General features: G+C 41.5%; 1 protein-coding gene across 5 annotated transcripts in view; it reads left to right on the top strand.

The window, feature by feature from the left end:
* The first annotated feature begins 3,321 nt into the window (after positions 1–3,321).
* NR4A3 (nuclear receptor subfamily 4 group A member 3) overlaps positions 3,322–14,225 on the top strand; it is a 121,219-nt gene continuing 110,315 nt past the window's right edge. Inside the window, exons 1-2 of one of the 5 annotated variants that reach the window (XM_033929638.1) lie at positions 3,322–3,693; positions 7,071–7,232. The gene's annotated coding sequence lies outside the window, so the exon portion shown is untranslated. The remainder of the gene's footprint in view (positions 3,694–7,070; positions 7,233–14,225) is intronic. The other 4 variants (XM_033929639.1, XM_033929640.1, XR_004537975.1 and 1 more) reach the window with 4 other exon arrangements.

Below are 14,225 nucleotides of genomic sequence, written 5' to 3' on the forward strand. Positions count from 1 at the left end.
CGCACTTAGCTTGCTAAATCAAGAACATCATGAAATACGGACAGCTGTGTTAGACAACAGAGCAACTATAGATTATCTCTTATTATTACATCATCACGGCTGTGAAACCATTAAAAATATGTGCTGTTTTAATCTAACCGATAACAGCAACAGTGTAAAAGAATAAATTCAACAACTACATGAATTGGCCTCTAATATGCGTCAAGACATTTTACCAGCGTGGTGGAATGCTTTATGGTCCTGGTTACCAGATGGCCAGTGGACCCAGGTCCTCTTGCAGTATCTACTCATTGGAACAGGTCTCTTGATAACTCTCTGTTGTTTTGTTCAATGCCTGCCTTCTTTGTTTAACTTATGCATAAGTCCATGCCGCGGTCAGTACTGCCAATTATCCCGATCAGATTTGCCTTAAAATCTCTTAAAAATAGTAAGGAAAGAGGAAATGTAGTAATGTTCTGAAACAGGGATAATATCAGCACACTGATATTATGAGGCCCTGTGAAAGAATTATGAATCATTCCCATTCTCTCTCCCCTCGTAGCCATTCTAAAGCAAGGGAAAACGTTAGCACCTTGTGACAGAATGCTGAGGCATTCCCCCCCTCCCCTCTTGTCACAAGACCCCTGTCACATATTAACCCTTATCTTATTTACGCAGTCCATATTTGGAAAGGACATCAGCTGACAGGCATTGAGGACATGCAAAAACACAGGTATTGTCTAAGTGCTGAGTTGGAGGGTGATAACGAGGTAAAGGGAAGATGATCATGATGTAAAAGCATGTACCTTTGTATCCACCAATCATTAGACATATAATCGAGGGAGTTACTATGATGTCATTAGCATAGAAGCATAATAAAAGGGGTTCGGAGCTAGCCATTGGCAGCGCCTCCATCCTGACTCATATTCTGCATGTGTGTTTGCTGCATTCCATCCCTACAGATAGGTGGGTATAGTAGGTTTTGGGGGTTTGTGGGGTCTCACCATGACCTGCAAGGGAGTTGTGGTGAGATGTTTATGTGGCACCCTTTTTGTGATGTTCACAGCAGTGCCCTGTAAGGTGCCTCACTACTATGTTGCTATGTCTGGGTGTCCAGTCCATTACTTTGCTGACCCCGCCCATGTCCAAAAGGTCTTGTTCTAGGCGTTTTTGACTTGGATGAATTTTTGGATGAAAATGGGGTATAAAGATAGACGACTTAGCGATCTGTATGATCAAAGGACTGGACGTAGAAGTAGACAATTTTCAAAAAAAAGAAATATTTTGGACATATTTTTCGAGAATGGACTTTTTACATGTCTGACTTTGGGTGACTAGCGACTTAAGCCCACAACAGACTTAGATGTATTTTTTTTATTATGCCCCTCCGTGTGATTTACATTCAGGTAGTCAAGCATTTTTCCCTATCTGTCATGGTGGGCTCACACTCTATCTAATGTACCTGGGGTAATGGGGGGATTAAGTGGCTTGCCCAGGGTCACAAGGAATAGCATGGGATTTGAACCCACAACCTCAGGGTGCTGAGTCTGTAGCTTTAATTACTGTGCCACACACTCCCACACTCTTGATGTTATTCTATCAAAACTTTAATATGGAATGAAGCAGAGCTGCAGGCTGGTCACATGACCACTGAAGAGCTTTTGCCTTTTTCTGGAAAACTCTGGAAGATCTCATAAGAACATATGAATAGCCATGATTTCTACCTTTGTTATTGCTACTTTCCTATCCAATAAACATTATTAAAAAAAAAAAAATTTCATTTCATCTTTCCAGACTTACCCCCTTAGGTCCTGCAATTCTGTTAATGTAATATTTTTCCCACATAAGAATATCCATACTGGGTTAGACCAATGGTTCATCTAACCCAGTATTCTGTTTGCAACACTGTCCAATCCAGGTCACAAGTACCTGGCAAAAACCCAAATAGTAGCAATATTCCATATTACCTATTCAAGGCAAGCAGTAACTTTCCCCAAGTCTATCTCAGTAGCAGACTATAGACTTTTCCTCCAGGATCTTGTCCAAACCTTTTTTTTTAACCCAGATACAATAACCACTGTTACTAGATCCTCAGGCAACGAGTTCCAGAGCTTAACTATTCTTTGAGTAAAAAAAAATATTTCCCCCTTTGTTTTAAAAGTATTTCCATGTAATTTCATTGAGTGTCGCTTGGTCTTTTGTATTTTTCAAATAATGAAAAATCAATTCACTTTTTACTGATTTATACCACTCAGGATTTTGTACACCTTAATTATATCCCTTTCCACTGATGTCTTTTTTCCCAAGCTTAAGAGCCCCAACATCTTAAACCTTTGCTGATATAAAGAGGAATTCCATCCTCTTTATAATTTTCAGAGATGCCAAGGGTGAACCATCCCAAAGAGCGAGATTTACCAGTCTAAGAAGTGAGACTGAATGTCAATGAGTGAGATTTTTCAGACAGTATTTCTAGATTTAAAGGATAGTATTTAGCAAATTAATCAAGGCAGCACTAAATGATATTTGTTTTTTTGGAGGAGCAATTTAGGTACATTTTTTGAGCTGAAAAAATTGTCTTCCATTCAGTAGTTTAAAATATGTGCATAGGTTTCAGAGCACATGTACTTGCTGTAAAGGGAAAAGGGATAGGGTAGGAAGGTGTGTTCAGATTTCCTACTGGTTGGGCCATTTGGTTTACTTCTGGATGGCTTCCCCCTCATGAAAGCAGTGATAAGATGGGTACACTGGTACTGAAGCTCTGATGAGTGAGAAAGCTTGCAAATGAGTGTAGCACACTCTTATTGAGTGAGACCTGGCATCTCTGCATTTGGGTTGCATATGGCAACCAAGGAACGATACAGAGGCATTATAATAACCCCAAATACGGTCACCTAACCCCTTCCCCCTTCCCGTGAGCTGCTACTCTCAGAGAACAGGTAAGCAGCTTAACTTTAGGCATGGGTTTTCCTCTTTGTAACTACAGTAGATTTCCCTGAAGCACCCTTCCCCTTCTGTTTTTTCTCATACTGTTGACATCAAACCTGAAAATTTAAGGCCTCTTGGCAGCAGCAGAGGAATAGGGAGGCTGAGTTTCTCTGTCACATTACACTGGCATAGGGTGTGAGCGTGTGTGTGTATGTATGTATGTATGTATGCATGCAAGAGATATATTCTCGGATACACGCACATATATACACGCTGTACTATTGAAAGAGAAAGCGTCCTCCTCTCCTCCTTCCCCCCCCCTCCCGTCACAACCACGCGGAGAAAGGAGAGGCGGGGCACGAGCAGTGACGTCAGCCTCCTATGTCACTATTGACGTTCTCACATTCCAGCCACTGTATGAGGAGATTGCTAGGCTCCTCTAGCATAAATGACGTGCTGCTTGGTAGAGAGTACGCTCCACAGAGGAGTTCGCTTGTTCTTCTCGCTCTCCTGTCGCGCGCTCGCTCTCTCGCTCTTTCTCACTCTGCACATGAGCGAAACGCGCGTTTGCAACTTATTACCCTTCATGCACGCTCTCGTCTAAAGAAACGCGCTCGGCGCCCGCAGCATTTTTTTTTTCTTTTCTTTCATTCTGTGTTTCAATGACTCGGGCTAAACATTTCTCAGGATAACAAGAATCGGGACATATATCCGGTAGACGTCCTCCGCCAAGTTTGAGGAAGGCTTTTCTTGAACTAGATGTAAAGACGGAACCATCACAGCAGTCAAGTATGTATGAATGAGTAGTTGAGGACTTGGTGGAGAAAGTTGGAAATGTGTGCATGGCAACTGTTTTCGTGGCCGGCAGGCTCGGCAATTTCTCCCGCTGAGGGAGTTCTGAAACTTTTCTCCCGATTTCTTGGCTTGGGTAATTTCCATGCTCTTTTGTCATCGCTGAGCCTTTCCCCCTATTAAGAGGAGAGAGTGGGGTTAGTACCCTCTGGAATAAGAGCCCAGCCGGTATTAAGGTATTTCTGCTAGTTGTCATGGAAATGATGCTTGTCGACTGAGACTTTGCAGTTGCTGTAATGAATGGCAGTAATGTGCCTCTTCCCTTAAGTATGCTTGAAAATAGGTGCTTTTCTTTGTGCTAGTTAATACGGTCGGAAGAGAATCGTTAGTGACAGTTTAATCTGATGTTGCTTTAGGTTAAACATATAGAATTAACTCTGAAGGGCACATTAAAGGGGTAATTATTGCAAGGTACTATATTGTAATTAAATGAAATGTGACCCTCGCTAGGCATCTGTTCATCAGAAATGTGCACTTTTTGTTGCAGAGTAATGAATTTTAACCACCGAATATACTGATTTCTACATTTCTCTGACCAATTTCTTCATTGCCTTACTACACAGATCTGCTTTATAAATGATCACGCTACTGAATGGATAAATTGTAAGGTGTAGCGTGTTTCCCAATCATAGTTTTTGAGTTTACGTTCTGATACGTAAAGACCCAAACCGTATCTTAATGATGTATTTATTCCCAATGAGTCATTCAAATGAAACATCAAAAAAAATGCATTCTAATAACTTGTTTTGTAAAATAATATAAAATACGAGGGGGTGCTGAAAAGTTCTCACCACAATCAAGAAGAGAACTATATATAGAGTTCAGTGATCTGATACAATGTCAAAACTACTACTATTACTATTAATTATTTCTCTGGAATGTCGTTTCTGCAAATTGGCACTTAAGGAAATAAGATGACACTCTTTTCAGCTAAGTTGGGCTGAGAACTTTTCAGCACCCCCTCGTATACTCCTGTCACTTGTACTGCATTTCATCAGAGCTGCTTAATCCACACACATTATATATATATATATATATATTGTGGAATCTGTGCTCTTCAGGCACACATAAAACCCAATTTAACAGAAGTGTCAAAGAAAATCACTCATATTTTAACTTACTTAAATGCTGGTCTGTACTGAACTTAAAACAGAGTTCATTAGTAAAAAAAAAATTTTGGGGTGTTTTTTTTTTTTGCTTGTTTATTTCTTTTTCCCTACCGGTGATTTGACAGTCGCTTATTATTCTGCAAATGAGCGCTGGAAACTTTGCCCAGGGCAGGCAAGAACAATGCCGGACTTCAGACGAGTTCCATCGCCCTCCCCAGGGTTTACTTGTACCTGAATGTAAGCGAGCTGAAGCAGGAATAAAGGCGCTTTGACAAGGGCTGTTACTCCTGCCTAATTTACGGCACTTGAAGCTGCTGCTTCTTGATTACAGTTTAGGGAGGGGGTTGCCCTAGTAATAAGGTGGATGGTTAAAAGCTCACTGCCTGTTCCTTAGGTAACCGAGAGATTGGGAAATGTTTCGGGGAGGAGGGGAAACTGGCAAGGAAAGTGCTGGGCACCCAGTTTCCAACATTTTAAAACGTGATCAGGTCAGTTGTAGCCTTTGTAGCTTGAGTGCAAGGTGGTAATGGCGACTCCCCTCTTCGCCAGTCCAATATCTTATTTATTGATCCAACTAAATTAGGATGTTCTAGGTTATATTTATTAAAGAAGTGGTATGGTAAAAGGGGATCAGTACCCCGGTAACCCTCCCCCCCGAGAATTAGAAATAAAATGAAGCAATGGAAACAAAACTCAGATTTAGGGTTTGATTAGACGGATATGATCAGGGTCAAAAGATCACTGAAGGCATCTTTGCTTTCAGAAGAATTCTGGTGGCTTTTGAGCAGGGCTGTTCCCTCTTTCCATCACGTCATCCGTCTGAGTTCGGTGGTTCTGTATTAGGAATGACATCTGTCACTTCTGTCAGTCTAGAGCACTGGTCTCAAACTCGAGGCCCTGGGTATGTTTACCATAATCACAAAAGTAAAATAAAAGAGTTTCTTCATCATATGTCTCTTTAGCTATAAATTACAGTATTATTATTAAGACTGAGCCAAAAGGAAAGATTTATAAACTATAAAGAGTTTTACCTCATTCAAAATTCTCATTTCTTTAATAGGACATTAACTCCAAGTCCAAAATGTGGCCCTGCAAAGGGTTTGAGTTTGAGGCCACTGCTCTAAAGGTATGTCCTTAAACTGCTGGTTTAATTTGGCCAACTTTTGAGGCTGGATTCTAGATTGTGGCTCTTGGGGAAAGGGGGCGCTCTAATCTCAGAGATGGCGCGTTTCAAAGGGTTTCTGGCTGCTTGTGAAGCCTAGAATTGAGAAAAGTTTGGGAAACCAGGTAAATCGACCCCTTTCTCCCGGTGATGTGACCAAATATTATAGAACTAAACTGCAGGCATTTCTTGGAAGGCCGACTTCGCATTTTGTGTCTGGTTTTCAGAAGGCACCTGTTATGTCCCACTTTAGCTTAGCAAGAAGAAAATGTTTCCTGCAAGCGTCAGAAGATTGACGGCTTTAGAGCAACAGGTAGAGAAAACAAGCGGAAAAAAAGCACTAGGGGGAAATTTTCCGAAAGAGTTTACTGTCGTTCGTTATCTTAACAACAACAACGACAAAAAAAAAAAAAAAATCGTAGATAAAGCAGGTCCAATATTTTCTCCTTGAATAAGACAAACAATCCGGGGACAAAAATATACCGTATAACTTTGGAATTAATTACTCATCTAATCCTGTCTATATCGCAAGGTTTGTAATATACGTTCCTGGTTTTTTTGGACTAGTAAATTTGGATCCTGAGAGCCGGATGCAAAGCCGCGATTTGATTTATTCCTCTCGTTTTCGCTCTATTTCCAAAATGTTATGGCACCGTTTCGCTAGATTTTACCCTCTCCTTACATAACTGTTTGAGAACGGCTGGTGTGGAGTTTTTAAGAAACTTTAATCGCTTTTCTATATCCTTTGGGGGGGGGGGAATGGCAGAGGTCTGTGTTCAACTTCTTTTACACTGAATTAGAGAAAGATAAGCGAAATAAGCACTTTTTCTGGCCCCATCCTGTATTTTCCAGTGCATCAAAATACCGTCGAACTTTATTTTCTTTTTTGCCCTTTTTCGTTTTTCTTACTTGAATTCTTTCAAACGGATTATGGCAACCTCCGTCTTGTCCCATTTCCAAGCACTGATCTGGGCAGCTTTTCGTTTCGAAGGTTCTAAGCTTAACGAAACTCACTTTCGCCTGTGTCGTCTCTCTGTTGACAGAAGCCGGTTCGGAAGCAAAGTCTCCATCAAGCTCTGGCTCCTCACTCTGCACCTCTTCTTTCTCTTCAGAAGCAATCAGGTCTCCTCCAGCAGCTCGGCCACTTCCAGCACCTGTCAGCCAAGCATCCAGCACCACCATTCAGCGAGCAAGATACCCACCAGGTAACACACCAGATACACGACTGCTTTTATGCATGTAATGTACATGTGATTGTGTTAAAAAAAGGTCTGTATCTGTGTATAATATTTGTACATTTTAAATTCAGTTTTTCCTATTTGAAAGTTGTAGCATTGAATTGTGATTATTAGGCAGGTTTCATAATCGAGCATTATTTTCTTCGGTGAAATGCTATAAATTTATAATGCAAGCCTTGTTTAAGATATAGTCATTTCTCCAGAGTGGATTTGAACATTCAGACTCGGGTTTCTATTTAATATATTTAGTTATTTATTTATAGAGTTTGAGAGACCCATGATCAACAAATACCTATGCAGTTGGCAATACAATTTAAATAAGTAAGAATAGTTAACAATCTCATGTACAGAAACTTGCTACAAACATATTTAAATAAATGTATACCTTGTTTAGTCCAGAGCTTCTCAATTTAAATTTGTAAAGGCCACAAATAGGACTGATTATCAGGATGTCAGTAGTGAATATTCCTTAGCTACATTTTGCAGACATTGGTCTATAAACAAGGTTCATTTGCCTATGTGGGTTACTCAGAGCTGTTGGCAGTCCTCAAGGTTTGGGTTTGAAAGGTCATGCTTTTAGTCATTTATAGATTTGTCTGATTTATCATTTCCTATGTGTCTTGTGAAACGCCTGAGCTATTAATCTTGGACATGTGTTCTATGAAAAACAAATACATTAAAGACGGACCCTTGATTACACTTCCTTAGCTAATAAAGTCATCAAATATTTTATGTAAGATATTTGCAAAGCACCAGATTATTTTACTTGATGGAGAGAATGAAAAGTTGTCATTGAAGATTTGAACCTGTCCACTCCTGCTGGTTTGGTTTAATCTGTTTTGGGCCTCTGAGAGAGTGCAAATGTTTTGGTCTTTTGTTGCACTATACCTACAGACTGTTCTGCGGGCGGATATCTTGCTTTTCTCGCAGGTCACTACTTTGGGCTTGTCTGGGGGTGGGGGGGGGGGGGAATCTGTTATTACAAAAAGTCTCTTTATTGGCCCGGAAATGTATTCTTATTTTGTGGAGGCAAACTGATGTGCCCATCGTTACTGTTACCATGTGGAGGAATGAATTGTTTACTTTGTTAAAGTTTGAATATATGGATGCCAAAAATGGGTGGTCCAGGTCACTGGAGAAAATTTGGAGATCTTGGCCCCTGTGTGTGACAGTTTGTCCCCCTAGAGCTAGAAGTTCTATTTTGAACTTCTGACACTGGAGTGCTTGGGCTGGGTGGGGTGGGGGTTGGTTTCCTTGGCTAGAAATGGTATCTTTAAGTCTCCGTGAAGAAACCACACGATGACTTTATTTTGGCTGTATTTTTGCCTGGTTGTATTGTTGTGTTTGTAGGTTTTAATAATTTAATAAAGAAACTTGAAAATAAAAAAAGACTTGAAACTTAGATAACAATATCGGAAAGGAAGAATATTGAAAAGGTTTGAAAACTAACATGGCTTCATGTCTGCAAAATTCTGGAGTCTCAAATAGCAGGTTGCAGCATTTGAGAAATTTTCTTCTGGAAAAGGCTTCCAGGATGAAGAAAGTAAAAATGGACAACGATCTTACGGCAGCGTATCATTGTCCGTCCCTACTTTCTTTTTGCTTAGGTCTACTTATATAGAGATTTTTTTTTTCTGGATCTCTATTTACCACGGGCTTCCAGGATTCCACTGTTAAATTATTTTCTGAAAATCCAGAATGGTTCATAGAACAGGTCATAGCTTGTGAAAACCCCTTGATACAAAACTGGTAGCACTTTATCTTCAGGTTGAAACAAAGCTATATGGGCTGACTCGGGGCATGTGTGACTGTCCCAAGGAGACTAGCAGAGTTTTACAAACTTGTGAATACTATGCAAAGAAAATTAATAGATCAAATATATTTTTAAAAAAAAATTCTTCATGGAATGGGAAGTGACAGCACCAAAGCATAGAAGCAAGTGGCTGAGATCTGTCTGATGTTAACCCTTCCCCCAGCCATGTTCTCTCAACTGAAGCCAAAGAGCAGAGTTGGTGGTTATCCTCCAAGGTCTGCCACAGTCCCTTTGAGGCCCAGTTTACTAAAACTGTTTTCCTATTCTGTGTCTGTCTTGTCTTAAATTAGATGTTCATGAATTTTAATTTGTATCTCTATAATTTTATGTCTTTTTTACTTGTGTACATCGCTTTGTAAACAGATTCAGCGATACATCAAATATTAATAAACTTGAAACCTTAATAAATCAATTCCCTAATATATCATTACATAGCACTAGCACAATTAACAGCTCCCCACCCCACTTTCAGTGTGTTGTCAGCAGCTTGCCAGTGACCCCTGCCAGCTGCTTCTGAAGTGATTGCCATTTTGTTTCATCTGCTACCTTGACCCATGTCCCCACCAGTCTCTCCCAATCCGTCCTCATCCAGGGGCCAAAGTAGCAAAGTGTGCATGACTTTGTATGGATTAACGAAGAGTGAGTGTGGCTTTAGTGGGCAATGTTGTGGGCGCACAGATGCTAAAGGAGGTTATGAAGGGTTTGTTCATTCTTCTGCATTAGGGTCTGTGAGGATGTAATGTCTATGTCTTCTTTTGGCATAGCCAGACCTAGTATTTTGGGTGAGCCCAGAGTTAATTTGGGTGCCCCCCCCAGATAAATCAAGGATGTATAAAATACAGGAGTTTTAACCTTCCCCTCAGCCCTTTCCCCCTGCGCATCCAACTTCTTTCTCTCTCTCCTCAATCCTCTACTCGCAGACTGGCAACTCTCCCTCTTTCTGTGATCCCAACCTTACTGCCTTTCACCAGTGTACCTTAGAGGCAACCGTAGCGATTAATTTTTGCTGCCTGCACTGACTTTCCCGTCTACCTGCTGCCACATACTTCCAGTGAAGAAACAGGAAGTGATGCCAGCAAGGGTGGGATGTGACAGAGGAAAGCCTGTGGGTCTGGTGCAGGCAGCAAAAATGAATCGTTATGGCCACTGGAGACACCTCTAAGACACGCTGGGGAGGGAGTTAAGAGACGGGGCAGATACTGGGCCATCATGAAAGAGAGTGAGAGGGGAATGTGGTGCAATAACTAGGTGGGCCGGTGCCTACCGAGGTCCACCCATAGTTACGACACTAGCGCAGATATGTTCGTGTTTTTCTGCTCAAACAAGTGCATAGCACTAGCTCCCCTTAGTGCAGAACAATGTGCAAATGCATCCAGTGTGCCCTCCCAGTCATAAAAAATCAACTCGTGCCTGTAATTCAAGCTTGCATCAGCCCCTATAGCCCCTATCATTCATAATTCCACTCTGTCCTCATCCAGTCTTTTTCCCTCATTCCCCTCCCTATCTCCAGCAGTCTCTCAGAGCCCCTTACCTTAATGATTTCCCTTGTTTCCACCAGTCTCCCCTTTCTCTCAAAGTCCCACCCTCATTTCTACCAGTCATCTTCTCTTCAACCTCAGGAATTTTCTTTTTTTACCTATCCATCTTGCCATTCACTTCTCCCCTCAACCACTAGCAGACAATCACTCAGGTAGTTAACTACCATCTTCCCCCACAGTCAGCCTACCTTCCACCCAACAATCATCCCCAGCGCCAGTCTTCTCCAGTCAGTGAGCCTATCACTCCTACCCCTATCCAGCTGGTTCGTGAATCTGTAGACTGAGCAAGCCACACATCCCTCACTTTATTGCTGCCTCCACCAGAACAGCTCTTCTGTTCTTCATGCAAGGTCATGCATTTGGGCTGCAGAAACCCAAAGGAATGGTACAGTTCAGGGGGTGAAGAACTTACATGCACGACAGAAGAGTGGGACCTGGGTATGATTGTTTGTGATGACCTTAAAGTGGCCAAACAGGTTGAAAAGGTGACAGCAAAAGCTAGAAGGATGCTATGGTGCATAGGGAGAGGTATGGCCAGTAGGAAAAAGGAGGTGTTGATGCTCCTGTATAAGACTCTGGTGAGAGGGTATTTTATCTGCACTCTTTTACTTCTAATGTATTTCACTGGCATTATATTGTAATATGCATTCTGATTATTGTTAAATTTTATTATTCCAATCTGTTGCATTTCATCTGTGTTTTATCTACTTGCCCAGTTGTTGTGAACCGCCTAGAACTCTTTTGGTAAGGCGGTATATAAGAATAAATTATTATTATTATTATTTAGAATTCAAAAAGATATAAAAAGGATGGAGTCGGTCCAGAGGAAGACTACTCAAATGGTGCATGGTCTTCATCATAAGGCGTATGGGGACAGACTTAAAGATCTCAATATGCATACTTTGGAGGAGAGGCGAGAGAGGGGAGATGTGATAGAGATGTTTAAATACCTACATGACGTAAATGCGCATAAGTTGAGTTTCTTTCATTTTAAAAGAATCTCTGGAATGAGAAGGCATATGAAGAAGTTAAGAGGTGATAGGCTCAGGAGTACAGAAAGGGCAGTAGATGCGTGGAACAGTCTCCCGGAAGAGGGATAGGCATGTGGGATCTCTTAGAGAGAGGAAGGGTTAATGATTACTGTGGATGGGCCATTTGGCCTTTTTCTGCCATCATGTTTCTATGTGGCTCTCGGTGAGTTTATCATACGGTCCCCAAAGTCCCATGCCAATCTTGCCATTTCAAGAGTCAAACTCATAAATCAGCTCAGAGTTCAGTGCAGCATGGCAAGAAGCTACATGGCATCAAAATGGAAGAGAGAAGCTACATGGCATCAAAATGGAAGAGAGAAGCTATTCTGAGAACTTGTGGCAGCAGCTGCCACAAATTTATTCGGGACAGAAAAATGCTGGGTTGGGTCCATGTGCCTAAGGCCCCGCCTACAGGAGGGGCCCAAGGCTACTGGGCCTATTCTGGTTGGATCCTCAAAAGGTTAATCTACCAAGAGAAAAATTGCTTAACTTAATGAAGGAAAGAATCTCAGAATTGCCACTCCATGGATCATAATAATATAATCCATATAAGGAATTGTGGCAGGAGTATCTTTCATTGATCCAAAACCTTCATATTCTTAATGTGCCGCCTGGGCCAATCAGGCCTTAAGGCCAGCCATTCCGGGGACGGATGGGCTTGGCACAAGTCCGTCCGACCAATGATTTTCAGGTACGGGGAGGGGGATTGGAGGGGTGGGGGGGCGGTCGTGGGGGGGTTGTGTTGAGGGCAGGAGGGCCTGGGATCCCTCCTGCCCCTATTTTAGTGGGGGTGGGGGGGTAACATAGAATATGACGGCAGAAAAGGGCCATCGGCCCAACAAGTCTGCCCACTCTAAGAACCCTCCCCACTAAGCACTTCCTCAAAGTGAACCCACATGCTTATCCCATTTTTCTTAAAATCGAGCATGTTGCTGGCCTCAATTACCTGAAGTGGAGGATTATTCCAATGATCAACCACCCTTTCGGTAAAGAAATACTTCCTAGTGACACCATGAAATCTCCCAGTAGTGGGTTTTGGCAGGGCAGTAGGGCTTGGGCTCCCTCCTGCCCGGATCGTTGTAGAGGGGGGATTCTGTAACCGGTGTTTTTGACAGACACCGGTTACAGAATCCAGCTTTTAGGCGATGGACTGGCTCCTCCTTTGCCTAAAAGCTCTTGTTTTGGGCGTTATGGGAGTTAGGCTTTTTATAGGTTGATTATATGGTGTTAGTATAGACGTAGTGGTGGTCTGGGTGTATAAACAGCTGAACGTAGAGGCAGGCCATTTAAAAAAAACAAACCCACAAACCTCCTTTTGGATGTTTTTTTTTTTTTTTAAATAATGGACATTTTCCATGCTTCTACTTTCAATGTTTAAGGCCTTAGGCCAAAAGGGGACTTAGACATTTTTATGGTGGAATTCATTCAAAGATTACTGCCCAATATTCAGCGCTGTTTGGCCAGGTATCTTCTAATATTTAGTGGGCAATTGCAGGCTAACTGTGATGAATATTCGTGGTTAATGGCTACAACATAGACAACTATATTGTGTGATAAACCCTACTATTAAGCACTGACTAGCCAAGTTGTGTGGCCAAATCAGGCTACCTAAATAACAGGCCTGTCTGTTGCCGCTATTAATTTAACCAGCCAGGGCTAAATATTGACCTAGCTGGTTAACACCAGCTAAACCCATCCCCTCCCAGATATTCAATATTAGCCACCGTAAATGGCCTGACATTGAATATTCATGCTCAGGGCTGACTGCAGGAGTTAGCCAGCCTTCCTCCCGCAATCTGGATATTGGCCCCTGTGTTTTCAGCAATTTTCATAGCAGCTATTAATGACTTACCTTCATGTCCCAGAAGATGGTTTAGAAGATATTTGATAGTCAGCATCATATATATATATATATATATATATATATATAGCAGAGAGATTAATCTTTCATGGGGTAATTTTTTAATTGTGTGCACTGAATAGTCTTGTCTAAGTATGTGCATGTTTGCACTTTGAAAATGATCTCAGAAAAAGCACCCACATCTGCTAACTTGTGGACATGCTTTTTTTTCTGAGTTAAAATATAAGCATACCAATACTTTTAAAAATTTAAAAGTGTGCACATAGGGGCTGATTGTATAAACAGCGCCTAAATAAGGCTAAAAAAAAAAAAAAAAAGGTGCCAGCCATGTGTCAAACATGCTTAGGTGTAATTTACAGGGCAGACATAATGGTTAAAAAAAACAGGAGACTTTATTAACAAATAAATTAGTTAAAAAGGTATGCCTGACATGGCTGTGTTTCAGCCGGTGAGGGCTGTTCTATGGGCTAAAACATGCTTCAGGGTGTAAGCAATTTGTATCACCAAAGGCAATTCAGGGCCTCTAACCTCCAAGGGAGTCATTACATTACATTAGTGATTTCTATTCTGCCAATACCTTGCGGTTCAAGGCGGATTACATAAAAGTTTACACTATACAGAGGTTCCACAAGTAATGTCCTGCTTTATCCATGAAAAAGGATTCTTAGGAGGAAATATTTTTTAAGTGACTTGAGGCTACAGAACAATATACACATG

This window comes from Geotrypetes seraphini, chromosome 2, assembly GCF_902459505.1.
Source record: "Geotrypetes seraphini chromosome 2, aGeoSer1.1, whole genome shotgun sequence".
Classification (NCBI taxonomy): domain Eukaryota; kingdom Metazoa; phylum Chordata; class Amphibia; order Gymnophiona; family Dermophiidae; genus Geotrypetes; species Geotrypetes seraphini.